This window comes from Mixophyes fleayi, chromosome 3, assembly GCF_038048845.1.
Source record: "Mixophyes fleayi isolate aMixFle1 chromosome 3, aMixFle1.hap1, whole genome shotgun sequence".
NCBI classification, from domain to species: Eukaryota; Metazoa; Chordata; class Amphibia; order Anura; family Limnodynastidae; genus Mixophyes; species Mixophyes fleayi.
Genome location: NC_134404.1, coordinates 121,566,209 through 121,581,690, shown reverse-complemented (window position 1 = coordinate 121,581,690; position 15,482 = coordinate 121,566,209).

Genomic DNA, 15,482 nt, shown 5'->3' with positions numbered 1-15,482 from the left:
TTGCCAGGTTACGAACGTTTTCAACCCATATGTAATGATTATTTTGGTTAGGTAATATCAATATAATACATTTTAAAGATTCAAAAACATCAGTCATTGAGCGCATAACCCTGATCACCAAAAAGTGTATTGACACATGTCCAATTGTACATGAAATTTACTCACTCACAATTTAATAGTCCCCCAAAAACTCTGGGACTCCATATTTCAGAATTGCAATTCGTAGTTTCAATGTCCTTACAGTTCTCTTATAATCAGTTCCTGTTGTGACACCCCATCACAGGGTATTTTAAATGGCTTTTAGCCTGAATTTGTATTACAGTTCCTCCTTTCTCGATTCTCCTTCTCCCGCTCGTCATTGAGGTACATGCAGGAAATGGAGATAGGACCAATAGTTAAGTACTGCTTTAACAGTTTAATCATAGAGCTTTCTTAAAAGCACACTCATATTTAGAAGAAAGTTTAAAAGTCAGTTTGTATGAAAATTAATCCTGATGACTACAGCTCCAATAGCCTATGCAGTCTAGACCTGATGAGGCTGTCAGTGCACTCCGCCTCACTGTGCCGGCTGTCAGATGCTGTGAGGATTCCGTGACGTGAAGTCAAAGGTGAGTTACTGGTGAGCATACGCATTTTGTTATATATGACTTATGAAGTCCTATATAATGAAATGCGTAGGGTCGCCAGTAACTCAGATGCGACCAATTCAAATCCCGGTTGGCTTCTTTTCAGACGTCAGGGTTGCACTAGCTCCAGGCAGGTGTAACTGACGGATAATTGTGATGACCAAACGCGTCATTGCCTCTCACATGTGCACACCTGACACCACTCATCTCATAAATCAACACTATATAGGACCATTGGAGGAAGATACTTATTGTGCAATTGTGTTTCCAATGATTACATACTGTGTTAAAGTAGGTGACACTTTCACACGTGTCTCAATAGCAACAAACAAAAAAGTTATTTTATGATTACTCAGTAAATATCTACTTGAGAAATGTGTCCCCTGAATGCATTATATTACTTGAGGAATCCCATATGTGCATATTACTTCAGTTACCAATGTTTGTACAGGTTTTTAGGCAGTTTCAGTCACAACTAAGAATGCTTCAACCCATCCTGCAAACAAAATCTACGCAAATTAACACATTTACAATAAAAGTTTTAGTTTAGAGAGTTAGATTAAATCAATTTGTACCAGCTGAAATGGCCCCCCTGTAACAGGCAGATGTGAGAATTCTGTTATCAATGACTTCCTGGGATTACCCTGCAAACAGACCAAGCAATTTTCACAATACCTGGTTGCAATGCCTGAAGACATAGACCAGGTTGGTCATAGAAGTTTTAAAGAGTAGAGGATTGTTGCACAAAAATTAGAGTTTGTGCATTGGGTATCACAATAACACCTGAGATAAAATAACATATCAAAACAAATAATAAAATAACATTTATGTAAAATTTATCTTTCATCCTGCAGGCTACTCAGATCTGCTATGCACTTCAGCTGTGTCTTCTTGAGCTGAGCTGATTGGAAGACTTCACTATTTAAACCTCTCATGTACTCATTCCAGTGAATGGACACACTAGCTTCCTGGTTTCTGTACCTGTGTTCTATTTGTTCCTGACCTTGCATCTGGTGTTCCTAGCTCTTCATTCATTTGTATCCTGATTCCTGGATGCTATCATACAAGTCTGCTTCTTCCTGGCTCTGGTTAAATTCTATTTTGTTTTATATTGTTTATCTTTTGCTCTTTTGTTGTCTTCTCAATGATTACTGGACTCTGTAAATTATCATCAGTATTGCTTCAGACACATTGTTTATTATTTTGCATTGCCTCAGACTATATTAACCTGCACCAGTATTGTAGATATTGTTTATATCTGTGTTGCAACAAGAGAATGTTATACTACTGCATGATTCCTACCTTTCATTGTTTCTAAATACTCATCTCTTAGAGCTTGGGCTTTTCCTGTCTATTCTTGTAGCTACAATAAACTACATAACATTTTTAACTACAGCATAGGCTTATCATTCCCGTGATATTTTACATTTCACTGAGCTGTGTACTTGACATTTAATGATGACTAGGTTCCATTAATGCTCTCAAAAAGAGTTTGTACTGTTGTTGCATATGAATGTGTTTTTTCACATATTGTACTAACAACATAGTTATCTATAGTGTGTACTATAAAAAAAAATTAACTCTCTCAATTCCTCCGGTTTTCCATTTTAAGTTTACCATCAAATTTTTAAAAATCCAATAAATACACTCTACCATCAGCAACAAGCAGGTGTTAAAGCAAAGATTTACTTTTTCCTTTTACACTATTTTGAAAACAGATGAGACATACATATTTAATTTCAATATAATGTTTCCTCAAATTTAGATTGTGCATTTAAAATAAAATTAATACACCTTCATGTGACCCATAACATTATGCTTTCTATAACTCCGTCACTATCTCATAACACCCTAGTGGGGAATGTAGTACCAAGATGAAGCATCCATAAATCCTTATCACTTAAAGTGCTGTAACCATTAACTTTGTCATTGCCTTGTCATTGGATATCAGTTACAACTAATTAAAGTATTTAACTTGTAAAATTACATCAGTGGAACCTTGTCAATGTTATTTTTTACAACTAATGTAATATCTAAAAACCATAATGTAATTATTAGCATGTTCTTAAAAACTTTATTTTCTGATATTTTCCATATAATACAAACATTTATCACACAGGTTCTAAAACTTTTACATTTGAGTGAATCTCTCCAAGTGATACAGCAAAATTATGCTGGAATCACTGTTAAAAAATGAGTGAGTTCATCGATCAATCGAAGTCCACCATGACATCCAAATGTCCTAACATTTATACAAATGATTGCCATGAATAATCACATTTTAACCAAAAAACCTTCCAAGAAATAAATGTATAACGAAGTCCATTATTCCTCTGAATATATTGAATCTCAAAAATAATAAAATAACTCAATTTGTCTTCAAACTATAATTCCTTTCCCTACAATGCATGCTCATTATAACATATAATCTACATGCTTTACCTAAGCAACTGATAGCAAGAAGGAGGAGGAGGATTATACCATTATTCTATCTCATGTAAAGGACTTTCATCCAGACTTGAATACACTATGAAATATATATCTAACTTTATCCTGTTTGAATCAGTCTATTGGGGTTAAAATCTGCATAAGAATAACTTTATGCACAGAAAATTTTAAAATAAAATTAATATTTGAAAACAAAAAATATTATCATATTACTACTTTACTTTGAGTTGTAAATCACACTAGTTTTAGGAAAAAAACATGGCCATAAAAAGATAAATACTGTGAGGAAACAGCACAAACTAAGAATCTGTTCATAAAGAGACACACAAAAATCATTGACTGACTCAATTTTGTTACTAAAAGGAAAATGAATGATATCATTACTGCATTCCAACCTTTGTTTCTTATTGAGGCCCCACAAAAGATCTATTTAACCATTATTACTTTGGGTCATAAGTTTCTTTCCATGTACATAAAATTTTTGAAAATTTTTGAAAAAAAACTTACATAATTACTAATGTGATCATAACATTAAGCATATGAATAACCATGAAATATTTTCTGGGAATGAGCCTCAAATAAAACTAATCACATACTCTTTTCTAGTGAGCAAGTTACTGACTGTCCAAAAACAACAAAGGCCTGATTCATGATAGTGATAACTGACACAGCATAGTATGCTTTGAAATCATCTTAGTTTATGTATTTTATATTTAAAAAAAATCTTTTTGAAAATTAATATTTATATAAATGATTATACTGATAACATTTATTTTATGCTAAAAAAATGTTTATGCATTCTGAAGTGACCTTTCATTATACTTACAGATTTGTGTAGACAGCTGTATATTCTACGTATGGCAAGTACTCTTTAAGCAGAGCGTATTTCCACCCAGAATCGTACTTAGAGATATGTTTGGATTTGTATACAGCTGAAACTACGCTCAAGTTCTGTGCTATTGTCTAAAATGCAACTTACATGCACGTAGCATTCTAACATGAATCAGGCCCCAAGTGTGCATGCATAAAAGTATTTATATATACAAGCTCACATATCTATTTTTATGTTTCTCTTATCAACAAGATCAATCATTTTATACATGAATTTATTTTGTTAAAATAATTAAATACTGTAAAGCATACACAGAATTTTGCAGCTGGATGGGAGTTGGATAGGCGTATTATAAGAGGATGGTCGTTGAATGGGCGTATTATAAGAGCTAACAATTATGACTATTGTGGAGGCAGACTTAACTAGAGCTACCTCACATGGGTGTAGCCGGGTGCGTAGTAAACACACACCACTGTAATGTTTTTCAGTCTGTTACTTATTTTAATGAGATATGTGACCATGTCACCAGTTGCAAAAGGGAGGTCCATCTTCAGCCCTAACATGAGTTTAAACAAATTTCCAAAAAGAATCTCATAAGGAGACAGCCTAAGAGGAAGCCTTCGAGTGGTACTAATACTGTACAACACATTCCTGTGTCTTTCATTATTTTACCTTATTTTTAATGGTACCATTATATTTTTCAACTTTTCCACTAGATTGTGTGTGTAGCTTGATATTTCTTGTAGAAAGCCATATTATACCACCTTCTTTAAGTTTACAAGCATATCAGTAACAACCCTTAAATATCATTGATTCTTTTGAGAGAATGAGCTATCTTCCTAATTTCAGGATGAGTTGATAGGGTGATGTTGGAAAATTATGTAGACTTGGGGTGTCTACATAAACCGAGAAAAATGGAGACCGGTGGATGAATATGGTGAATTATTATATGCAAAGTCAGTCCACAAAAGTTATTCTACCCAATTATCATGCAGTATGGAGATGACACATTATAAGTATTGTTCAAAAGTCTGATTTACCCTTACTGCTAGTTCAATCATTTTCAGCAGATATAAAACTCAGCTGAATGTCTAACAAATAACATTAATATCTCCAGAACTGAGCCACAAATTTAGTGCATCTATCCAAGACAATATTACTGGGAATACTGTGTAGTCTAAAGATTTGCTGTATGAAAAGAGGAGGAAAAGCTTTAGCTGAAACTAACTTGGAAAGTGGAATGGAATGAGCCATTTTATTGAGATCTCGACCACCACCCAGACAGAGTCACAGCTCTTGAGTGAGACAAATTTGTAAGAAAATCCACATTTATGTATCTATGGAGCACTAGGTACAGGCAAAGGAACCATAAGTCCCTGGGTGACTCTCTAGGTATCTTAACCCTGGAAAATGTATCACAAGACTGCACAAACTCTTTGACATCTTTCTTTGATGAAGGCAACTAAACAGAATGGGAGAGCAACTTAATAGTTTTGGTAACTATGGATGCCTAGAAATTTTATTGTCCTTAATCTCAGACAAAACGGACTGTCTTAAACACATAGGAACAAACAATAAATGAGCAGGCATAGGTAGCTCCTCATACTGGACACACTATGGTGTTAGAAGGAATGGTGGAAATATTGTAGAAGTGTCCATGTGATTTTGTAAGAAACTTCTGGGCAGCGTGCCTGCCTTTACATTTTCAGAGCCTTCACAATGTGATCACAAAGTAGAAACAAGAAAACACTAAAGCATGGTTGTCCAACGCATGCGGCCCCGTATGCCTGTAAATGTGGCCCAGCAGGAGTTTTGGTTGTGGCAAGGAGGCAGCGCTGAAAAAAAAATCCTGCAAAAAAAAATAAAAAATACTTACCTTGCGGTCACGTCAGCTGGCGCTCCGGCTCCCTCCCTGGTCTCCTCCTCCGTGTGGCGCTCGCAGTGAATGTCGGGGGTGACGTCATCACATCCGACATCCATTGCGTAGCGCAGCACAGAGGAGTCACCCACGCGATCAGCAGCAGTGAAAGATTATCCAGTATCTTATTGTTGTTACTCTGAATTTGGACTTTCTGCACCATTCAGTTATGAACTAGCTGTGTTCTCTGTATGTATCTAATATAAATATGAAGAGATAATTGTATTTTTAATATTTTAAACCATTTTAAATGTGCAGTGCTGAGTAGGGTGAAAATATCACCCACTGTTACCCTCATCGGAGGCTGCTCCATGAGCCATTTTTCCCGCCACCCTATCTTTAAATCTCTGTAGATTTCTATTAGTCCTCCTGATGCTACCTATATCGGTGACCATTTCAAACTGGTCAATAAAAAAAATGATTCATGGGTGCAGAAAGAGAGGAAAAAAAAGTTTTTGGCATTTAATTCCCCGAACCCCACTAAGGGACAGATGCAGGTAAGTTAAATTGCAGCTGGTAATGGGACTACTGCTTTAATCATGGTTCTGCAACAGGTTTCCTAACTCTTACTAACTTCATTTCCAAGTAAGTTTAATATGTTAACTATGTTTTCTATGTTTTTTTCGATGATCAGCTATCGTTAGTGTTAGTGTATTTTATGTGCGGCCCAAACCAACTCGTCGTCTTCCAGTGTGGCCCAGGGAAGCTAAAAGGTTGGACACCCCTGCACTAAAGTATAGCGTGCCTATCTGGGATTAAGTCTTTTTGATGCTTTAGCATATTGGAGATTTTTGCAATCAGTGTAATGATGGTATGTTTGGCCTTTTCTATCCAGTTTGGCTTCTCAGGAACTTCCCATTACGCTTGACTCACTAATCTCCTTGTGTCATCGGGTCGATATTCGTTGTCGAGAGAGGCCACAGGGAAGGAGTCTCCTCGACGAAGTCCTAATAAGATGGCTCCTCGTTTCCTGTCCTCTAACACTATGGATGAACCTATGCAATTAGGGCGTCCTAGACTCTCTCCTGAAGAAAGGCGAAGAAGGGTGACTAATGGACTTTGTATTTATTTTTCTGAACCTGGGCATCTCCTAGACTCATGCCCTAAATGTAGGGAAATGCCAAACCCTAATATGTGCTTGAGAGGTAAGGTTATGGAGGATTAAATCCTCTCCAAAATGTAATTGTCCCTCTGTCTGTATTATCCCAGTCACTGCTCATGGTTCTAAGGGATATAAACATCTTTCTGCTCTTCTGAATTCTGGGACAGCTGAAAATTTTATTTTATCCACATTAGTAGAATCCTTAGCTCTGTCTACCACCTCTCTTTCTACTCCTAATATGCTCACAGCCATTGATGGGAGTCAGATTCCTAATGGGAGAGTACAGAAACATACAGAACTTCTATCACTTCAAACTGGGGCCCTGCACCTCGAGAAAATGTACTTCTAAGTGTTAAACCACACCTTTCGAACAATCATTTACTGTTACTTTCTGTTGCTTCCATTAAAGGAGCCATCAAAACTACCCTTCCTCCTCAGTATTCTTCATTTACTGATGTTTTCAATAAAGGAAGATCAGAAATATTGCCTCCGCACCGCACCTAGAACTGCCCAATTGATCTAAATGCCACCTAAAGGCTGTGTTTATTCTCTGTCAGTTTCCGAGACACAGGCTATGTCTGAGTACATCAAGGAAAACCTCCAACGAGGCTTTATTCATCCATCTTCCTCTCCAGCTGGTGCCGGCTTCTTCTTAAGTGAAAAAGAATGATGGCACCTTACGCCCCTGCATTGACTATAGGGGTCTCAATGCTATTTACCCTGAAGAATCGGTATCCTGTTCCTCTAATAACCAAATTGTTTAACCGCATAAAAGGAGCGCAAGTCTTTACCAGACTGGACTTGAGGGGTGCATATAATCTCATCAGAATAAGGAAGGGTGACGAGTGGAAAACCCCTTTCAACACCAGAGACGATAACTACTAATACCTGGTTATGCCCTTTGGGCTCAGTAATGCTCCTGCCATGTTTCAAGGGTTTGTGAATGATATCTTCAGAGACCTTCTCTATTCCTCAGTCGTGGTCTATTTAGATGACATATTAATTTTTTCCCAGAATCTGTTCTCCCACAGCCGTAATGTTGCTGAAATACTGTCCAGACTCAAGGCTAACCATCTCTTTTGCAAGCTTGAAAAATGCGTCTTTGAAGTCACTGAAAACTACCTCCTTAGGTTATATTGTTTCTGGACACAATCTACAAATGGACCCTGAGAAAGTACGAGCCATCATTGATTGGCCCATACCTTTGGTCTTCAAAGCAATACAACGCTTCTTAGGGTTTGCCAAGTATTACAGACAGTTTATTAGAGATTACTTCACCATTGTGGCTCTAACTAAGAAAGGTGCTGACACTAAGAATTGGACTCCGGCAGCTCTTTCGGCCTTCAGCATTCTCAAAAAGGCGTTTTCTACAGCTCCAGTTCTTTAAACAACCCGATACCTCACAACCATTCTTTGTGGAAGTAGACGCCTCAGTGGTAGGAGCTGGCGCAGTTCTTTCTCAAAATGCCACTTCTGAGAAACGGCTTCATCCCTGCGCATTTTTTTCACGCAAGTTCCTGACGGCTGAGAAGAGATATACTGGCATTATCTGAATGAAGATATCTTCTGGAGGGGGCATGACCATTTTTACAGATCATAAAAACTTATTGTATCTACAGTCTGCTCAATGCTTAAACCCTTGTCAAGCCCAGTGGTCTCTCTTCTTTTCTCGTTTTAATTTACATGTTACTCGATCAGGAACGAGGAATAAGAAGGCTGATGCTCTGTCAAGGGCATTTCCTTGTGAATCTAAACCTTCGGATTCTGTCAGTTGTCTCATTTTGGAACCCAGATTTCTACAAGTTACATCCCGATCCTCTACCACCACCAGGTAGAAGCTTTGTACCTCCAAACCTTTGTAAAAAGCTTCTACAATGGTTTCACTGTTCCTGTTTTACCAGTCACACTGGATCTTCGAAAATTAGCGAACTAATTTCCCATAATTACTGTTGGTAATTCAATGTCAGACAATTTGTCCTGTCCTACTTGTGCTCAGCACAAGACTCCTCGCCATTCACCTGCTGGGCCTCTCTTGCCGCTTCAGATACCATATAAATCATGGTCACACATATCCATGGTTTTTATGACTGACCTTCCTCCTTGTAAAAAATTCAACACTATCTGGGTGGTCGTGGACCGTTTTTAAACAATGGCACACTTTACTTGCCTCATTGGTCTTCCATCAGCCTCCTGATTAGCAAATTTGTTTGTCAAAGATATATTCCGCATACACGGATGTCCCCTTGAGATTGTTTCTGACCGGGGAGTTTAATTTACGTGCATATTTTGGAGTTCTCTATGTAAACTCTTGGATATTCAGTTGAATTTATCCTCTTCCTACCATACTCAATCCAATGGTCAAACCAAAAGAGTAAACCAAAATTTGGAGACCTTTATTCATTTGTACTCCTCTGATTCTCAGGACCATTTGGTGGATCTTTTACCTTGGGTAGAATTTAGCCACAACAATCTCTACCATGAATCTACATCTTGTACTCTGTTTTCTATTGTTTATGGTCTACATCCAAACTATCCGAAGTCCAAGGCCCTCCCTCCCACCCAAGTTCCAACTGCCAAGGATCTCCATCAGGACTTTGCTGGTATATGGAATCAAACGCTTAAATGTCTCAGGAAGACTTCTTCTCGTTATAAATATTTTGCCAATAAGAAACAAAGGGCTGTTCTCTTAAGGTTGGGGACAAAGTGTGGCTGTCAACAAGAAATATTCATCTGAGTTCCTACCATGAAGTTTGCACCCAGATTCATTGGACCTTTCAAAATCCTTCAAGTCATTAATCCAGTGTCGTTCAAACTCAAACTTTCTAAGTCTCTCCACATCTCAAAATATTTTCATGTTTCACTCCTCAAACCTTTATTCATCAATCGATTTTCATCCAATAGGAGTATATCTCCTCTTTCTGACAGATGGAAGTATTTGAAGTCTCTCAGATCCTGAATTCCAAAATTTCTCGGGGCAAGATCAAGTATTTAGTAGATTGGAAGGGATATGGAACAGAGGAGCAGTCTTGGGTGGATGCTTCCGATGTTCACGCTCCCTCCTTAGTTAAGAAATTTTATGCCAAGTATCCCAACAAAGTCAAAACTTAGGGGTTCGGTTCCCACCTTTAAAAGAGTGGGGTACTACCACAGATCTCACCTGCTATGCTGTCTTCTTAGTTATATTGTGGTTTCTCTTGACTACCTCTACCGTTTGGCATGCTCAGCGTTTCTTTTTGAGGACATTTGGCAGGTAGTTGCTGCGCATGTGCAAACCCGGTACTTTTAAACTTCTCCTGGATCCACATTGGCTGACCGTAGGTCAGTTCACTATTTAAGGCACCGCTTCCCACCTTCCATTGTCAAATCTTCAGATCTCACCTCCTGGGAAAACGCAGTTCTCTCAGACTCCTGTTATCTTCTATTGCTATCATTTGTACTCGAGTTACCTGTTCCACGATCAAGAACTGTGGCTCACCTGCAGAACATAGCGCATCATCATCGATCCTGCTTCCAGGCTATGCCGCTTCTCAGGACCTCAGCGCTTCAGTTACCTGCCGCTTCTACCTCTCTGTTGTATTCGTGTTACCTGTTCCACGATTAAGACCTGTGGCTAACCTGCAGAACATTGTGCATCATCATCAATCCTGCTTCCAGGCCATACTGTCCACGAGGATCTCAGCGCTCCTGTAATCTGCAGCTCATCACCTCATTTTATAGTTTGGGTCATCTCCCTTTCAACCCTGATTGTGGCCTGTTTCGCAAAGCACTGTACATCTCCACCTGTGCTCTTTTACCTACTAGAATCTACACGCTCCAGTGCTCTGTTGCAATTCCATTTTGTTCCCCACATCTATGTACTTACCTTCTGGTGCTCCAGCTCAGCCTCTCGTCTCCTCTGTGGTTAGAGAGCAGCCAAGCCCATATCCCTTTGCAGGAATCCCTGGTGAATACCTCTGTTTCCGTTAGACTCTGCGCTTAATGGAGGTTAGCCATCACTTGAGCATGGTTTAAGGTCTATTCTAACATCTGACACCATGGCAAGAATGTATACAAAGGCCTTCTTAAAGGATTCAAAAGTCTGTGCTGCCTCCGGTGACAGACAGCTGGATCAGCTCCCTTCTTGGTTAAATCTGTAATAGGAGCCACCATTATTGAGAAATTATGAAATTAATAAAGAATAAGAAAATTAATCTTCTCTAATAATTAGCAAAACCTTAAAAACGTTATATGGATTGCAGTCAGGTTAGTAGGAAGAGTTCATTCTGTAAATGCTTGAACCTTTGTCTCATAGATGGTAAGCTTGCAAGCAGAGCTTTCTTACCTCTCTGTCTGTCTATATTACCCAGTAATGTTTTATTACTCTGTTTGTTCCAAATTGTAAAGCACTACAGACTTTTCTGGAACTATATAAATAAATGTTGGTGATAATGCCTTGTCCATAGAAAAATGTTTGTCAGCAATGCTATAGGACACAAATGCCACAGTGGAGACTTCAAGTTCAAAGTTCTCCAACTTGACATATATATTGTATACTCTAAGTTTTTCCAAGACCAAACAGACTTGTTCATGATGCTGAGCCAGTGAGGTAGAGTAAATGAAGTTATTGTCAAGATAGACTATGGCAAACTTGCCCACGTAATCTCGTAACACATCGTTGATCAAATCTTGAAAATCAGCTGGGATATTACATAGCTCAAAAGGCATCATACAATACTATTCAGGTCAGGGGTGTTGATTCCTGGTGTAAACAGCTGCACTTCCTATGCATCAGTCAAACAATATTTCACTGGTCCACTTCAAATTGCCTCAGTTAGTTTCATTTAGGTGCCCCAAAAGTAAACAAACATAAACAAAAGTCCTAACTTACCGAGGGGGATGATAGGAGGTATGTGAGAGTTACTATTTAGGCAGCTGCAGAAGACTCTATGCAAGAGGGATGTCCCCCCTATTTCATTTAGATATTGATAATGGTATACTACAGATACTGGTTCTGGCACTACCTTAACTCTCTATGATCGTTTTCATTGGTGCTGGTTCATGTAATGACCCCTATGTATTGTAGACTTAAATGGAGGAAAGTTCATACACTGGTGATTGCTGCTCAGAACTTGTTATTCTTAGATTGAATATGTACAGTCTTTATACATATAAATGTCCATATGCACAAGTGTACTTATATTACAGTTCTGCTGTACAAAAATCCTGGTGGTGATTGAAAACATCCCTGTAGTCTCCTCATGTCTTGATTCCTCCTTTCTTCCACTTAGTTACTCAGTTTCTCAACCATGGGATGCATAGAGGAAAGGGTAGAAAATACCAGGCATAATGAAGTACCATTTTTGCGATTTAATTCAAAAGGTGTATATGCACTTACATCAAAGTTAACATGTTTTATCTAGGATGATTTCCGCAGGTGTTGGTATTTTCCAGTGTTCCAGGCTGATTTGTCGATCAGTTCTTCAAGTGTTAGAAGAAAAATTGCATAGAAAAAACATGCATAGTGAAGTGCTGGTAAATCGATTTCTTTCACATGGTGTATATCAACAACATCTAAGGTTTTATCCTCACATCTGGTTGATTCTTCCAGTGAACATCCGCTGAAGGGGGTAGGTTAGCCATGCTATCCACTGCTGACTCTGCTGATCCCCACTTAATGCAGCGGTTCCCAAAGTGTGCGCCACGGCTCCTAGGGGTGCTGCGACGCTGTCATAGGGGTGCCGCGGGAAAGCCAGAAAAAACAAAACATAAACTTACCAATCCACGCGGCGCCGGGACCCAGCATCCTCCTCTCTCACGCAGCTTGTCACTATAGTGACAAGCTGCGTGAGAGAGAGGGAGAATGCTGGGTCTTGGCGCCGCGCGGATTAGTAAGTTTATGTGTTTTGGTTTTTTTTCTGGCTGACCGCAGCAGAGGGAGTCAGAGGGAGCGTGACAGATGCCAGAGGAGGGGGACAGCATGACAGAGGGCAGAGGAGGGGGATTGAGGCCAGAGGAGGGGACAGCGTGACAGAGGCCAGAGGAGGGGGACAGCGTGACAGAGGGCAGAGGAAGGGGACAGAGGCCAGAGGAGGGGACAGCATGACAGAGGCCAGAGGAGGGGACAGCGTGACAGAGGGCAGAGGAGGGTAACAGAGGCCAGAGGAGGGGACAGCGTGACAGAGGCCAGAGGAGGGGGACAGCGTGACAGAGGGCAGAGGAAGGGGACAGAGGCCAGAGGAGGGGACAGCGTGACAGAGGCCAGAGGAGGGGACAGCGTGACAGAAGGCAGAGGAGAGGAACAGAAGCCAGAGGAGGGCACAGCGTGACAAAGGCCAGAGGAGGGGGACAGCGTGACATATAGCAGAGGAGGGTGACAGCGTGACAGAGGGCTGAGGAGGGGGACAGAGGCCAGAGGAGGGGACAGTGTGAGAGAGGCCAGAGGAGGGGACAGCATGATAGAGGGCAGAGGAGAGGGGACAACGTGACAGAAGCCAGAGGAGGGGGACAGAGGCCAGAGGAGGAGACAGCTTGACAGAGGGCAGAGGAGGGGCACAGAGGACAGAGGAGGGGGACAGCGTGACAGAGGGCAGAGGAAGGGCACAGAGGGCAGAGTAGGGGTACAGCGTGACAGAGGACAGAGGAGGGGGACAGAGGCCAGAGTTGGGGACAGCGTGACAGAGGGCAGAGGAGGGGCAGAGAGGACAGAAGAGGGGGACAGTGTGACAGAGGGCAGAGGAGGGGGACAGATGAGGGGGCAGTGTCACAGAGGGCAGAGGAGGGGGACAGAGGAGGGGACAGCATGACAGAGGCAAGAGGAGGGGGCAGCGTGACAGAGGAGAGGGGACAGCATGACAGAGGCAAAAGGAGGGGGAGAGAGGCCAGAGGAGGGGAGAGAGTGACAGAGGGCAGAGGAGGGGGACAGAGGGCAGAGGAAAGAACAGCATGACATAGGGCAGAGGAGGAGCACAGAGGGCAGAGGAGGGGGACAGCGTGACAGAGGGCAGAGGAGAGGGCAGCGTGACAGAGGGCAGAGGATGGGGACAGCATGAGAGGGGGCAGCGTGACAGTGGGCAGAAGAGGGGGACAGCATGAGAGGGGGCAGCGTGACAGGGCAGAGGGGGGGTATAGCATGAGAGGGGGGAGCATGAGGGGGCAAAAGGGGCAGCTTGAGAGGGGGCAGAGGGGGCAGCATGAGAAGGGGCAGAGGGGGCAGTGTGAGAGAGGCAGAGGGGGCAGAGGGACTTGATGCAGAGGGGGCAGTGTGTCTGGATGCAGAGGGGGCATTTTTGCATACAACTAAATAAGTATTTCTGTCCTGACTTAAATACTTATTACATTTTTTTGACCCAACTACTTCTAAAACAGGATGCTCAGTAATTATTTTGGAGGGTTGCCTTGAAAAAATTATGGAGACTCTATGGGTGCCGCGAACTGCAAACGTTTGGGAACCACTGACTTAATGAAAGAACTATTAAATGAGGCTAAGCTCTCAAAGCTCAGCATGGCCCAAAGGGATTTACTTGATTTGGATATAACAGTTCAAGAAATTACCTGCACTTTGTAAGCTCCTATTGCCCTGTTTCCATCTGAATTTAGATTTTAAATTATTGGCTAAAATCATGGCCAATTGGTTACAATCTATTCTTCCATTGCTTCTGATCAATCGCCAATTAGGTTTTGTGACCGGTTATCACTCGGTAAAGAGCATACGAACAGCAATGGCGGCTGTAGCTTCCTCATCATTGCAGTCTTCCACCACGAATGTCTTACTTAGCCTGGACATCAATAAGACAATTGATACTGTGTCCTGACCCAGCATGTATGAGGTGCTTAGGTGCAGGGCATTTGGGGAGGCCTTTACTGATTTGATAGGAGGTTTCTCTTCCTCCCCATCCAACTCTTTAGTGACCAATGGCCTGATCAGCAAGGCTGTGCCTATGAGCCAGGGTACCCATCATGGTTGCCCGATGTCACCCCTACTCTTCAAACTTGTACTTGAGCCTATGCTGCAAGTCCTGCAAACATGATCAGTGTTTCAGGGTATCCATGTTGTTGACTTGGTGATAAAACTGTATGCTATTGCGGCTGAAATATTACTCTAATAATCCAATCCTAAAGACTCTCTTCACCCCTTAATGACTTGTATCAATGTATTTTGTAGAGTCTCTGGATTTTCAGTAAACTTTGAGAAATCCGAGGCATTATACCTCCAGATTGGCTTTCTTCAACCCTACTGGGCCAGAGAAATATCAATTAAATAGGCATCCAAGGTCATTCATTATTTAGGAATACCTCTTATATCGCCTTAACATCTCAAAAGTAATTAGAGGTCTGACTAAAGAGGTTGAGGGTGGGGATCGCCTCCATCTCTCCTTTATGGGTAGGACTAATTTGCATAAAATGATACCCTGTCCAGTCCTTACCGGTATTAATAACTCGCAATGATATTTCTGATATCAATAAAGTTTTCTGTGACTTTATTTGGAATAAAACAAAATCTAGAATCAGGCTATTTAGACCCCAGGACCAATGTTGGCATTAATTTACCTAACATAGAACTTTATAATCAGGCTGCTC